Raw genomic sequence first — 15535 nt, 5'->3', positions numbered from 1 at the left:
AAAACAATAAAGATGCCTGGGATTAGGTATTTTCAGCCTGGTCCAGTGGGTATTAGACATTTGGATAATAATAACTAATATTTATTTGATGTTTCCTATATGACATTGAAGTTAGGATTATATAACCTGAATTTTCTCTAGCTCCCCGAATGGCTGCATTCAATCTGAAAATGCCTGGGTCTCGACTGGTCTTATTTTTCTGTGCTTTTCAATGTACTAACACATTCAGCCTTTTCATGAGCTCAGTAACAGTTGGTTTATTTTTATTTTCTCTTCCTAGGTGAAAATCTTGAGACAGAAGGAGGTAAGGTGATTTGCTCAAGGTCACATAGCCTGGGAGAGGTGAAGTTATAATTTAGCTTGCAGACAAAAAAAAAGGAGAAAATGCAATTACAAAGATAAGTAGTCTAGTTAAAAAATGATAAAGCCAGTATTTTAATATTAAAGTCAAGAAATGCAAATAGAACTTATACATAGATCTCATCAAGATCATATTAGCATAAATAAATGACTATTTAGAAAGGGTACTTGCAAGATTAATGTTTGGTCTCCAAAACATGTTATAAATATAGCGGTTTTCATGAATAGGTTAATTTTGGTGTAGGGGTCTTTGGTATAAATTTGCTTGACTGTTTCTTTGTTGACCTTATTACTTTGAAATTATATATAGAATATAATGATATAAAGATACTTCTTCCTCTTCCCCTTCCCCTCCCCAAACAGCTAGGCTTTGCCTGTAGCACGGCAGGGGGAACAAATGCATTTATCTCTACAATGAATGGTCTTTCGGTGTTTGGGCATTTGTTTGGAAGGACATTCAAGATCTCAGTGACATCAAGCATAAGGACCCGATGCATCCATCTGAGTCGGCTCTGGAAGGACAAAGCGCTCGTTAAAGAAATGGAAGCAGAATAAACTCTGCCGCCTTAATCACTGTGCTTCAGGAACTTTGGGCTGGTCTGGGAGAAAATGTTCCTTCTGGAGCAGAAGGTGATCCTTGCTGTTCAGAGAGAGGCAATTAGGGAAGTGTCTTCCTGGTTGGTGGGGAGGAAGTGTTAGATTCCCTTGCAGATAAGCCAGATTGATACTTTGAACCAAGGGCCAGGAGTGATCAGGGCAAAGGTCTCTATGAGAGTTTGGATGGTATAGCCCATAACCCGGGTTCTGGGGTGACATGTTGACTGAATGTACGTTTGTTTCACACTGACTTTATAGAATTGCTCCTGCTTCTGTAATAGCTGCCCATAAATGTCTCCCCCAAACTGCCAGCGTGACCGTAGTTCTATGTCTCCTGCAGAAATTCCTTTTTTTGCTTTGTTTTGTTTATTTGGGAGCCACAACTGGCAGTGCTCAGGGCTTACTCCTGCCTCTGTGCCCAAGGATCACTCCTGGTAGGGCTCAGGGGACCATAGGGGGTGCCGGTTTCAACCCAGGTCTGTCACGTGCAAGGCAAGTGTCCTAGCCATTGTACAATCACTCCAGTCCTTGTGAAGTGCACTCTTTTGCTTTGCCCTCATCTGTATTTGCAGATGCAAGTGAGGTTAAGAGGGAGGGGTCAGGTAGTGGCGAGGAGGCTGAATCATCAGGCAGTTTCCTGGGATGCAGAGCTCACAGTGCCCTTTTTCTCCCTCTGACCTTCATACCAGTTTCAATGTTGGGCTCATTTCTGACTCTTGCCATGGATTATTGCTGCCTTCTGTTCTTTGCCTTTTCTCAGGTGTATTTCCTTCTTTGTCTTAAATTGATTTTCATTGAGGTAACAGTGTTTTCAGATATGATATAAATCACTAAACTGCAGAATTCAGGATCACACAATACCCACTTACTCTACATCACTGTCCCAACGTCGAGTTTCATTCCTTCCCCAACTCCGAACTCCTATGACCCAGTTCACCTACATGCACACCTACCAATCCCTTCCAAAATAATAAGCTCTCTGGAAACCACCCATCTGTTCTCTGTATCTTAGATTTTGTTTCTGGCTTGTGGTTTTCACTCATTTGCTTTGTTTATCTTGCACATGTGAATGAGATCCTTTATTTTTGTCTTTCTCTTTCTTTCATATTTCACAATCTTCTAAATTGGCTCAGCCACCTTAACAGATGGCAAGATTTCATTCTTTTGCCTGGCTGAATAGCGTTCCTTCATGCCTATATACTTTTAAAATCTCTGCCTTATCCTTTATCCCAGTACTATCTCTCTGGCCCCATAGGCTACTTCTAGAAGTTGGTTGTTTACATATTGTAAATACTGATTTGAATATAAGGACCTAGAGGCCCTCTCATGCCCTGGGGGCAACTGTTTGTCAGAGGTTTTACTGTCGCAGTCGACTGACCACAAGTCCTTCTGGCTTGGCAGGACTTCCTGTATCCGGAACTTGTGCCTCATTGTACTATGTGTGGTATACTGTAGCAGTATACCAAGCATAGTGTACTATAAGAATCACAGGGGGTACAAGCCCTCAAGCAACAGGATTTCATATTGGTAAACATACAGGGGATGTCTCTCTTCTGTGGCTTTAGTTTTGTATTTATTTTGAGTTTTGGGCCACCAAAGACAGTACTCAGGGCTTACTCCTGACTTACTCAGGGATCACTCCTGGGGACTCAGGGAACCATATGAGGCACTGGGGATTGACCAGGGGTTGGTCACATGCAGGGAAAATGTCCTACATGCTGTACATCTCTCTGGACCTTGATTTATCGATCTGATTTATTTTTTTAAAGTACCAGCTTTTGGTTTTGTTGATCTTTTGGATTACCTTTTGGGACTCCAGCTTATTAATTTCTTCTCTAAGCTTTACTATTTCCTTCCTCCTGCCTGACTTGGGTTCCTTTTGTTGGTCATTTTCTAGGGTTTGAACTGTGAAGTCAAGTTATTGATGTGGGCCCTTTCTTTCTTCCTGATGAACACTGGCAGAGCTATAAACTTTCCTCTTAAAACTGCTTTTGTGGTGTCCCAAAAGTTCTGGTGGCCCATGTCTTCATTCTCATTTGTCTCCAGGAATCTTATGATTTCTTCTTTGATTTCCACTCTAATCCACTGGCTATTCAGCAGTGAGCTGTTCAATTTCCAGGTGTTTTATTTGATTCTTCATTTCTGTGTGTAGTTAACTTCTATTTTAAGTGCATCATGGTTTGAAAAGATAGTTAATACAATTTTTGTCTTCTTGATGTTATGGAGATATGTGTGTGGCCCAGCACGTGGTCTATCTTGGAGAACGTCCCAGGTGCACTGGAAAGAACATGTATTGGACTATTGGGGAATGAAAAGATCTTTATATATCTACTAGTCCCCTCTCTCAGGCCCAAGTTGTTTTAGTTTTGAGTATTTGCAACCAGTGGCCACAGTCTGCTTCCGCCATGAATTAGCAATTCAGTAGGGAAGCAACCCTTCCATCATCCCCAGCTTCATCAACGATCACTTAATCACTTAATCACTTAGCTTCCCGTTAGTCGTCGATTTGCTCGAGCGGGCGCCAGTAACGTCTCCATTCATCCCTGTCGTGTGCCAGTGTAGCCCAATGGCATCTGTTCACTCTGGGAACATGAAGAGACTCAAGCCGATCATTCATGATCTTGATGAAGAAGTCTGACCATCTGGTAGGTGGGCGGCCACGCGGTCTTTTTGACATCCCGTGGGATCCAGTCGGTAACAGCTCTAGTCCAGCGGTCGTCTTTAAATCTCATTACGTGACCAGCCCATCTGATTTTTGACACCTTGGCAAACGAGACACCATCCCTGATTCTTGATCGTCAACGGATGTTGGAACTCCGGATTCTTTCTCTCATTTGAGTAAAATGTGATATTCCAAGCATAGCTCTTTCAATTCCTCTTTGGGAGACCCGAATAGCATTCTCATCCTGTTTACGTAGGGCCAAGGTCTCTGAGGCATATGTTAATGCAGGAAGAACAGTGGAATCAAAGAGATGTGCCCAGAGCCGGAGGTTCTTCGTCCTCATAGCTATTTCTTCGACGTTCTTGAAGGCGTTCCAAGCCGCTCTCTTCCTCCTGCGCAGCTCGGGTGCCAGGTCATTTGTCATGTTGACTTCTCGACCCGGGTACACATAGCTGTTGCATTTGGAGATGGTAGTTTTGTTGAGAGCGAATGGGGCATCAGGAATGAGGCTGTTTCTCATAAACATTGTCTTCGTAAGATTCAGCTGTAGTCCTACCTTTCCACACTCACGGTCAAAGTCAGCCAGCATTTGTGCCGCTTGGCTGATGTTTGGTGTTATTAAAACAATGTCATCAGCAAAGCAGAGGTGGTGTAGTTGCCGACCATCTATCTTCACTCCCATTCCTTCCCATTCCAGTCGTCGCATGATGTTCTCGAGGGTGGCACTGAAGAGTTTTGGTGAAATGGTATCACCCTGCCGAACCCCTCTCTTGACATCAATGATTACTTCTTTGTAGAATGGCGAGATCCTGGTAGTGAATCCGCAAAACAGCTCACGGAGGATCTTGATATATTGGGCTTGAATGCCCTGATTGGCTAGGGCTTCAATGACTGCTTCCGTCTCAACAGAATCAAAGGCCTTCTTTAAATCAATGAATGTTAAACAGGGTGGCATCTTGAACTCCCGAGAAACCACAATGAGCTTGGTTATTGTGTGGATATGGTCGATGGTGCTGAATCCTTTGCGGAACCCAGCTTGCTTGCATGGTTGTCTTTCATCTAGTGTTCTGCCAATCCTATTTAGGATGACTCGAGTGAACAACTTGTAGATGACAGACAATAGGCAGATCAGGCGATAGTTGCCAATGTCATGGATGTGTCCCTTCTTGAACAGTAGTACGGTCCTGCTGGTTTTCCATTGGGACGGAACCTTGCATTCAGACAGGCAGTGTGTGAAGAGCCGAGCCAGTGTATTGATGAGTTCTGACGGCAGGTTCTTCAGGTGTTCAGGTCTGACCTTGTCTGGGCCGGGTGCTGTTCGTTTCTTTACTGACGAAATGGCGTGTCGGATTTCGAAAGGGAGAACGTTGGGAACGACATATCCATCCTGTGGAATTTGATATGTTGGCAAGTGGACATGGCTATCGAAGATATTTGAGTAGAAGTCATGGATAATCTTCTCCATTGCCATTCTGGAGGATGTGATGGATCCATCAGGACATCGGAGGGCAGTCATCTTGGTCTCGTAGTTGGCGAAGGACAGGCCGGCGTTACGAATACTTTTTCCCGGCTTCTGCCGCATCTACCAGCACTTCTGCTCTTCTCTCTTTGAGGTCTTCCTTGATCGCATCTCTGCACTGCTTTGCGAGCTCGGACGTTATCTTGCGGTTGCCTGAGGCATGTGCCAAACCACGTTGGCGAATAAGCTCAAGAGTTTTCGAAGACAGGCGTTTTTTTGTGGCTATCTCTCTCTTGGCATTCCTCGCACAATCATGGAGGTGCTGAACCAGTCGATCGTATTCCTCGTCAATGTTGTCAACAATGGCATCTTCCCATGTTGCCGCAATAGTGCCTAAGAGCTCCCAGTTGGTGGTCTTTCTGGGAGTTCTCTTGTTAAACTTTGCAGCCTTTCTCCCCACTCTGTGAAGTAGAATTTTGCACGAAGGAGATGGTGGTCCGATCCCGGTTGGAATTTTGGGACAACAGCGACATCGGTCAAGCAAAACCATCGATTGAATATGGTGTGATCTATTTCGTTGTGGAATCGTCCACTGGGAGAGTCTCATGTCCAACGTTTAGATTCTGCCTTCTGGAACTGTGAGTTACCATGAATGGTCTTGGTCGACATGTTGAACTCAGACAGTCTCTCACCCTGTTCGTTCCATTCTAAGCCATGGGTCCTAATGTGAATTTCTTCAGCTGATCTTCTCGGTCCTATCTTGGCATTAAAATCACCCACAATGATCTTGTAGAAGGTGTGGTCTTCTTTATAGAACTTCTCCAGCTCCATGTAGAACTTCTCGATTTCTCTTTCATCATAATGAGATGTTGGTGCATAGACAACGAAGATAGAAACTGCCATGCCAGAGTCCCTTGGCTCTCCTGAACGTATGCTCCTGTTGATTTTTCAAACCAATGTGGGTGTGAAGGTACCAACAAGGGTTGGGATGGTAGTACTGAGACCTTAACCCTTTGCTCCTTTAGGGAGTTCAGAGCCTGTGATTTGGCCATGCCCTGTAGGTGGGCTTCCTGGAGACAACATCACTGCCTCTCTGATCTATGCATGTGCTTTCGGCCAGCAGTTCCATTTTAGAGGACACAACTCCATAGGTAAGTGGATTTTTAGTGCGTCTTTGCAGATTAAGTTCAGAGTCCTACTCCACATTCCTTTTGAGTCTCTCTCCAGTCCCACACTGTCTGCCTTTTCATTGCTGCCATTCTTTGGGAGTGGGTGCCATTTCCTAGGGATCTGTGGAGGCGAAGCACAGGAGATAGTGCTAAATGACATCCTGTCATTGTCACTGTCACTGTCATTCCATTAATCATCGATTTACTCGAGCGGGCATCAGTAGTGTCTCCATTTGTCCCAGTCCTGAGATTTTTGCATCGTAAAGTATATGCTCTCTCTCCATCCGCAGAAGTGGCATGCCAGCTGGATGTTTTTGGGCATAATGGTTGCACACTTGGTGGGGAATGTGCAGAGGTTGGTGTCCTCAAAGAGCCCCCCCCCCGGGTGGCCTCACATGCCTGATGCAGTGCCAGGAGGGCCGGGCTCTGGGAGTGCAGGCCGGTCTTGAAGTCCTGCAGGATCTCCTGCACCAGCTGCTGAAACAGCAGCTGGCGGATCTCACGTAGTGCCACAATGTTGGGCTGGTAGTGGTGCGGCTTCTTCATGCTGCCTGGGGCTGGTACGCTCTTGTAGGCCACCTTGGTGGCCAACTTCTTGCGGGGCACCTTCCCCTCGACTTGCGTGCTGTCTGCTTAGTAGGAAGCCTCTTATTCTTCCCAACTCAGCTGGAGACTCCTTCAGGGGTAGGGAAATGAGACCTATTTTAGCTACTGTTGTTGGCATATTTGGTATGCCATCCTACTTCTCATAAATACAATATATGACTCAAAGGCAAGGTTTATATATATTAAGTGTGCTTGATAGAGAGGAAAGGGTTTGATTTCTCACCAATCTATACAGAACAAGTTATGCTATTACCCCCTCTCTCCATGGCCTGGGGTTTTGAAATTTTTTTTTTCTTTTTGGGTCACACCTGGCGATGCACAGGGGTTACTCCTGGCTTTGTGCTCAGGAGTTACTCCTGGCGGTGCTCAAGGGACCATATGGGATGCTGGGAATCGAACCTGGGTTGGCCGCGTGCAAGGCAAACGCCCTACCCGCTGTGCTATCTCTTCAGTCCCGGGTTTTGAAGTTTTTCTGTATAACTCGCATGCTTGAGACTGAATTTGATAGTTGAGTCTAGTGAAAAATACTATTTCTTGATTTAATGGGATTTAATTTGTAATTTCTCCACTTATTTTTTCTTCTTCTCTATTTTTATAAGTACAGTTCATTCTTATTTTTTCTATGAATATTCTTTTTTGAGTACACTATTCCCTTTTTATCTTGTAGTTGACTGATTTGGATTCTCTTCTGCTTGTTAGTACTTCAGGGATAGTAAAGACAGAAGGAAATTAAGTTAAATTAATTTTGTTTAACAAAATTTTATTTGGGGGCTCCCAAATGGTGCATAGGAGACCTAAGAGCCTCTCTTGCTGCCATTTTCAACCAATCAGGCTGGTGGTTGAATGTGAAAACCCAAAGATGTGGTACTACTCAGGCTCAGGAATGCTGAGTGCTCAGGGCTCTCCAGGGTGACCCCCCTACCAAAGTTACTTGGAGTCCTCTAGTGCTGATGCTTGGGGAATAATGTGGTTCTGGGAAAATAATCATGATTCCCTGCCAGCAAAGCATTCACCCTAGCTCTTATTATTTCAGTTTGGTAGATGTGGTAGAGAAAAGGAAAGGTTTTTAGAAAATAGCATAGTGTTGTTGTATCATTAGTTTCAATCATGTTGTTACTTGTTAGCACATATAATTTAGATCTGTCTATACCTACGAACTTAACAAGAGGCAATATCCTTTTTCAGTAGTTACCTTAAAAAGTTCATCTTGATTCTATATAAAATAACTAGTTTTTAAGTAATAAAAATAGTGAAAATTATAAAACGACGGTAAAATTTCCAATATTCTAGCTATAATCAGCAGATCAAGTTTATTTTAATCAAAGAGATCAAGATTTTAATAGTTGAAGGGGTATATTTTGAAGTAGAAAAATTTATGGCGTTAGTCACGTTAGTCACTATCTCAGTAGATAGATTAATCTCATCACAACTACAGTGTTAGTAGGCAATCATTTCTGTTTAACTAAGGACAAAGGCAAAGGAATAAATAAAGGAAGTTAGGAAATGAAAAGAGGAAGTTAGGCATAAATTCTCAGGTGCCCTGTTATTGTTTTTCAAATTTATTTTAATATAAAACATAACAATACAATGTCAGGTGAAAAACATCAGTGATATAACGATATAACAATAAAATGTCAGGTGAAAAATATCACCCAATTATGAACAAAGAAAAAATTTGTGTATTCTGAATTGGAACCTAAATGTTTATAATGGCAATGACTCATGCATTAGTGAAGTAGAACTATTGGCTGATTGCTGGTGAGCTTTTTTAAAGATATATTTGGACATAAACCTTTATTGAAGATCTACTGTGTAAATTACTATAGCATGAGTTATTTTTATAGGTTTAATAGGATTTTCTAATAATCTTATGATCAATGACTAATAATATCATGACCCCTGACAGGTGAGAACGTTTGTTAACATCTGTTATAGAGTCAATCAATATTGGTAAAAGATGCAGTCAATATTGATCAATTTTAGGGATAGAGATAATAATATGCAGACATAGATCTGAGGACATAAAGGGCAGATAAATCAGGTGATAACAATTTCAGAGTGCCTTCTTTGGCATAGTACATATAGCTGAAAACACAAGTAAATTGCTTTTGATCATATAATCTGATTAGACAAGCAGTTGGTAGTGATCATTAGTTTTATTCTCTTAAAGAATCATTAGTATGATTAGTTTTGGCCTGTTGACTTTGTTCCTGTAAATCTGTCTTATAAATATATGTTTTCAGTTACCAGGAAAAGCAGATATGGTGATTTTAAAATCTGTCTATAGCACAGCGGGTAGGGCGTTCGCCTTACAAGCGGCCAACTTGGCCGACCCGAGTTCGATTCCTCCGCCCCTCTCGGAGAGCCCGGCAAGCTACCGAGAGTATTGGATATGCCAGACACAGTAACAACAAAGTCTCCAATGGAGACGTTACTGGGCCCGCTCGAGCAAATCGACGATCAACGGGAGGGCCTTTACCTTTTACCTTTTATAATTCTTATATTTTCCTCTTTAAAAGGTAGAACATCATTCTGCTGCCCATCTGTATGGGCCATATTTAGACAAGAGGAGAAAATGATGGTCTGTCACTTCAAACACTGCATCATAGAAGGTACAGGCTCTTCTTTTTTTTTTTTTTCCCTTTATTTTATTTTATTTTTTTTAAAGTTGTAGATTTACAATTTTTTGTGCTTTGGTTTCAATTATACAATGATCAGATACCCATCCCTCCACCAGTGCCCATTTTCCACCACCATGGATAATATCCCTCCCACCCCCATCCCCCCATCCCCCCGTCTCTGTGGCAGGGCAATCCCCTGTGTTCTCTCTCTCCTTTTGGGTGTTGTGGTCTGCAAAAGAAGCATTGAGTGGCAAACATGTTCAGTCCATAGTCTACTTTCGACATGCATCTCCCCTCCTGGGAGGATCCTCCAAACACCCTTTATTTGGTGCTCCCTTCTCTATCTGAATAGCCCTTTCCTCTAGGATACCCGGCTGGCCTCTAAGTTATGGAGTAATCCTCCTGGTGCTGATCTCAGCTATTCTTGGGTATTAATCTCATACTTTGTTACTTTATATCCCCCAGATGAATGCAATCTTTCTATGTCTATCCCTCTCTTTCTGACTCATTTCGCTTAGCATGATACTTTCCATATTGTACCACTTGTATGTAAATTTCATGACTTCATCTTTTCTAAGAGCTACATAGTACTCCATTGTGTAGATGTACCAAAGTTTCTTTAACCAGTCATCTGTTCTTGGGCATTCAGGTTTCTTCCAGTTTCTGGCTATTGTAAAGAGGGCTGCAATGAACAAACAAGTGCAGATGTCACTTCGACTATACATTTTTGCCTCTCTGGGATATATTCCCAGGAGTGGTATTGCTGGGTCAAATGGGAGCTCAATTTCTAATTTTTTGAGAATCGTCCATACTGTTTTCCAGAAGGGCTGAACCAGTGGACATTCCCACCAACAGTGAAGGAGTGTCCCTTTCTCGCCACATCCACGCCAGCATCGGTTGCTTTTGTTCTTTTGAATTTGGGCCAGTCTCTGAGGTGTGAGATGGTATCTCATTGTGGTTTTGATCTGCATCTCCCTGATGATTAATGATGTAGAGCATTTTCTCATGTGCTTTTTTGCCATTCGGATTTCTTCTTTGAGAAAGTTTCTGTTCATTTCATTGCCCCATTTTTGGATGGGGTTGGATGTTTTCTTCTTGTGGAGTTTAACCAGTATTTTGTATATCCTGGATATCAACCCCTTGTCAGATGTGTATTCGGTGAATATCCTTTCCCATTCTGTAGACTGTCTTTGTATTTTGGTCACTGTTTCTTTGGAGGTGCAGAAGCTTCTTAGTTTAAGATAGTCCCATTTATCTATCTCTGTTTTCACTTGCTCGGCCAGTGGCGTGGCATCTTTGAAGATACCATTAGCTTCAATGTCATGGAGGGTTTTGCCAACTTTATCTTCAATGTACCTTATGGTTTCTGGTCTGATGTTGAGGTCTTTAATCCATTTTGATCTTACTTTTGTACATGGTGTTAGGCAGAGTTCTGAGCCTATTTTTTTGCATGTAGCCATCCAGTGATGCCAACACAATTTATTAAAGAGGCTTTCCTTACTCCACTTCACATTACTTGCACCTTTATCAAAGATTAGATGAGCATATGATTGAGGAGAGATGTCAGTGTATTCAACCCTGTTCCATCGGTCTGCAGTTCTGCCTTTGTTCCAGTACCATGCTGTTTTAATTATTACTGCTTTGTAGTACAGTTTGAAGTTCGGGAGGTTGATTCCTCCCATTTTCTTTTTCCCAAGAATTGCTTTAGCTATTCGTGGGGGCTTATTGTTCCATATAAATTTCAAGAGTGTTTGCTCCATTTCTTTGAAGAATGTCATGGGTATCCTTATAGGGATTGCATTGAATTTATACAATGCTTTCGGTAGTATTGCCATTTTGACAATGTTAAGTCTCCCGACCCATGAGCAGGGGATATCTTTCCATTTCCTCATGTCCTCTTTTATTTCCTGAAGTAGCGTTTTGTAGTTTTCTTTGTACAGGTCCTTTACTTCCTTAGTTAAGCTGATTCCTAGGTACTTGATTTTCTGGGGCACAATTGTGAATGGGATTGTTTTTTTCATGTTGCTTTCTTCTCTCTCACTGTTTGCGTATAGGAAAGCCATGGACTTTTGGGTATTGATTTTATAACCTGCAACTTTACTATACGAGTCTATTGTTTCTAAGAGTTTTTTGGTGGAAGTTATTGGGTTCTCTAAGTAGAGTATCATATCATCTGCGAATAGTGAGAGCTTGATTTCTTCCTTTCCTACCTGAATGCCCTTAATATCTTTTTCCTGCCTAATCGCTATTGCAAGTACTTCCAGTACTATATTGAACAGCAGTGGAGAGAGCGGGCATCCCTGTCTCGTCCCTGATCTTAGAGGGAAGGCTCAAAAATATGGAACGCTTCACGAATTTGCGTGTCATCCTTGCGCAGGGGCCATGCTAATCTTCTCTGTATCGTTCCAATTTTTAGTATATGTGCTGCCGAAGCGAGCACGGTACAGGCTCTTCTTATTGTGCTCTATCCTGTAGCACTCATATCTGAAGATGGCCCTACTATGAGGACACTTCCACAACTCTACGAAGAGAACCACGTGGTGAAGAAATATGGAATCCTGTCAAGAGTTGGCAAGAAGCCCAGGCATCCTACAATGGTCACCTGAGCGTGCCATCTTGAAATCAGATCTTCTAGCTCTAGTCAAGCCTTCAGATGACAGAAGCCCTCAAAGAAAAAAATGTGTTATCTGACTTGGAGCCTAAATGTTTACTATGACATTGACAGTATTAAATCTTGACAGCAACCTAGCAAAGACCCTGAGCCAGAATCACCGAACTAAGTCACTTCTAAATTCCTTATGCAGAACTTGTGAGATAATGGATCTTTCTTTTAAGTCATTAAGCATTACATAATTTGCAATGCTTATTGCACAGCGGGTAGGGCATTTGCCTTGCATGCAGCCAACATGGCCGACCCGAGTTCGATTCCTCCGCCCCTCTCGGAGAGCCCGGCAAGCTACCGAGAGTATTGGATATGCCAGACACAGTAACAACAAAGTCTCCAATGGAGATGTTACTGGGCCCGCTCGAACAAATCGATGATCAACGGGAGGGCCTTTACTTTATTTTACTATTGCACCAAAACATCAAACACCTAGGTCAAGAGATGGTGATATGCAAGGACATGAAAACTAACCTATATTATTGAAAAGAAATGTTTTTTTCCCCCAATAAAAATTCTAAATAAGCTTTTTTCCCAATAAAATTTAGCCTGCTTTTTTCCCTCTTTTGGAGGATATAAACAAACGTATTAGGGGAATAACTAAAGCCCAAAGACAATAGAAATAAAGAACATGAGAACTGATCTTCAGTAGAAAACTCATCACTGGGGCAGGTCAGGGAAGGATCATTATGACAATGGTGGAGGGAAGTGGTCACTCTGGAGGAGGGTGCTGGAAAGAGGTGAAGTTATATACATGATACCATATCAATACTATCAACCACGGTGCCTATAGGGAAAAAAAGTGCCTGCCATAGAGGCAGGCTCTGGGTGAGGTGGGAGGAACAATGGTGGAGGCAAGTGGACACTGGTGAAGGGATTGGTGTTGGAACATTGTATACCTGAACCTCAGTCATGAATAACTTTGCAATTATTATTATATTATATAAAAAAGGGAAAGAAGAAAGGAAAGGCACTCTATAGAAAACTGAGAAGAATTTTGAGACAGGAAATGATGATAGAACCTCCATTAACTGTCTGAAAGAGATCTCATCATTTTCCTATGAATTAATCACAAATGAAATATTATGTGTCAGTCTTTGGCATATTTTGGATAAATGCTGTTATCATAATTTAAAAGAAGAGGAGAGACCTAAGGTAGCACTAGTGTCTTGAAGAGACAATGAAGATGGATCACTCTCTGCAACCCTGGAAATTAGAGATTCTAGTTATCCCTCCCATCTTCCTCTCCCCTCCCCTCTTTCTCTTTCAGACACACACACACACACACACACACACACACACACACACACACACACCTGATGCTTTCTTTGTGGATGATTTTTGGCCCACACCAAGCAATTGATCAGGGCTTTCTCCTGGCTCTGCACTCGAATTCCTCCTGATAGTGTTTGGGACCATATGTGATGCTGGGGATTGATCTGGGGCCCCCTCGTGCAAGGCGAGCACCCTGCTCACTCACTATATTCTCTCCCTGGCCCCCATGCTCACACTTTCTCCAGGGAGAAATTGAGGAACAGGGTGGCTCAGTCACTAGCTCTAACGTGACAGGAGACCATGGCCTCCAGGACTGGAGCGCTGACCTGTCCTGTGACACTGAGTGGGTATCCTAAGGACCTGTTTTGGAAGCCGCTCTTTTGTTTGTCACTGACCTCTCCCTACAGCTGCAGGGTACCTCTTCTCTCTTGCCGTGTGTGTGAGCGGTTGGTGCAGTGCTCGGGGGTCTGCAGAGAGGACACTGTGATGTAGAGCATTCCCTCCCGGTGCCAGGTGTCCGGTCTTCCTGGGATGTGAAGGATGCTCCGGCAGCCTGACAGTCTCCTGACAGCATGATGAGGAGCACGAGACAGCCATTTGTTTAAGAACAGAGCTCCGTGACACAAATGCTTTGTCATCTGTCTAGACCTAGAGCCATGCTGTTCATCATCCTGCCGTTACTTTCGGGCCAGTGTGGGGGACACAAACTTCGCAGGGTAGTTACCTGCTGGTCGAAGCCAGGACTTTCCTGACAAGTGTCTGCGGAGACCCAGGGACAGGGTTAGATCAGAGGAAACAGAACCGCCCCCTGGGTGATGACTGTGCCTCAGAGATGCAAAACACGCTGCTCCAAAAACAGTGTCTCCGCTAGATTGTCCTCCGCTTCCTCTCAAAAATCACACACTAACTTAGGGGTTGGCATAGACCAGTTTACCTTTTGACTCTCAGAGTCTTTTATGATACGTAAAAGATTAGGAATTTCCATGTTAGCATGAAAAACCACGACTTCCTTGTGGGTCACATTTGACTTAAGGTTGGCCTTGGCTGCTGGGGGTTCCGGGTCCCAGGGACATGGCCAGAGGGAGTCCCAGCTCTTCTGGAACCAGGAAAGGCAGGTGCTTTCAGACTGGACAAGCATCAGCAGTGGCAGCCCACATGGCTTCTGCCCTCAAAGGGTAAACCTTTGTGGTGTCATAGCTGTATTGACTAAGATTTGAGAAAAGGCCATATAGGCATAAGCTATGAAGGTTAAAACTCATGCACATCTTATCAACACCCCCATATCCTCCCTCCCTCCTTCTCTTCCTTCTTCCCTCCCTCCCTCCCTCCCTCCCTCCCTCCCTTCCTTCTTTCCATCTCCTTCCTTCCTTCCTTCCTTCCTTCCTTCCTTCCTTCCTTCCTTCCTTCCTTCCTTCCTTCCTCCCTCCCTCCCTCCCTCCTTTCCTTCCTTCCTTCCTTCTTCTTTCTTTCATTCTTTCTTTCTTTCTTTCTCCAACTATACCTAGCAATACTCAGGAGCTGCTCCCAGCTTAGTGCTCAGGGGAAGCTCCTTGTGGTACTCAGAGAATCATGCAGTCCTTGAGAATACAAAGAACGTGCTTCAGCCCTCACCAAGGCTTCCCAAAATGCCTTTAATCTATATGCACATTTTTTAACTCTGTGCACATGTAAACATGCACTTAGGAAATTGAATCTTATCATTTCTTACCTTTTAGGTTTCTAACTACATGTGCATTTAGGGGGAGCTGCACCCATCTTAGGACCTAAGTGATTGAATGAGTCAGCTCTTGAGTGTCTTGGCAAAGGACCAAGAAGACAAACCTGTTCAAAATCACCTCTGAGGAGTGTCCACGAGCTGTCTGTCACTAGGATTCTTCATTTCCCGGACAGGCAGGATTGGCCCTCTGGCTGCAGAGTGTTTCATGGGACAAACAAAGCAATGACTCTTGGAGAGACGGCCATCAGCTCTGCACCTCTGAATCTGTCTTGAAGTTATTTCTCCAAAGGCCTGTCTTTAGCTAAAGTGGCATGTACTGCAGATGTCTTACAAGGGCAATCAAGATTTAGCCATGGGGCCAAGCGGGACGATGCTCTAATGTACAAGGTGAGTCTTTGGAGACTCTG

General features: G+C 43.3%; 1 non-coding gene across 1 annotated transcript; it reads right to left on the bottom strand.

Moving 5' to 3' along the window:
* Nucleotides 1-11806: 11806 nt before the first annotated feature.
* Nucleotides 11807-11914, bottom strand: LOC130019429 (U6 spliceosomal RNA). The gene has a single exon (XR_008791759.1). It is a non-coding gene; the product is annotated as a U6 spliceosomal RNA (small nuclear RNA).
* Nucleotides 11915-15535: the final 3621 nt, after the last annotated feature.

This window comes from Sorex fumeus, unplaced genomic scaffold (genome assembly GCF_029834395.1).
Source record: "Sorex fumeus unplaced genomic scaffold, SorFum_2.1 ptg000008l, whole genome shotgun sequence".
In the NCBI taxonomy this organism is placed as follows: domain Eukaryota; kingdom Metazoa; phylum Chordata; class Mammalia; order Eulipotyphla; family Soricidae; genus Sorex; species Sorex fumeus.
The sequence above is the reverse complement of the archived record's forward strand: the minus strand, read 5'-3'. Positions and strand labels throughout refer to the sequence as shown.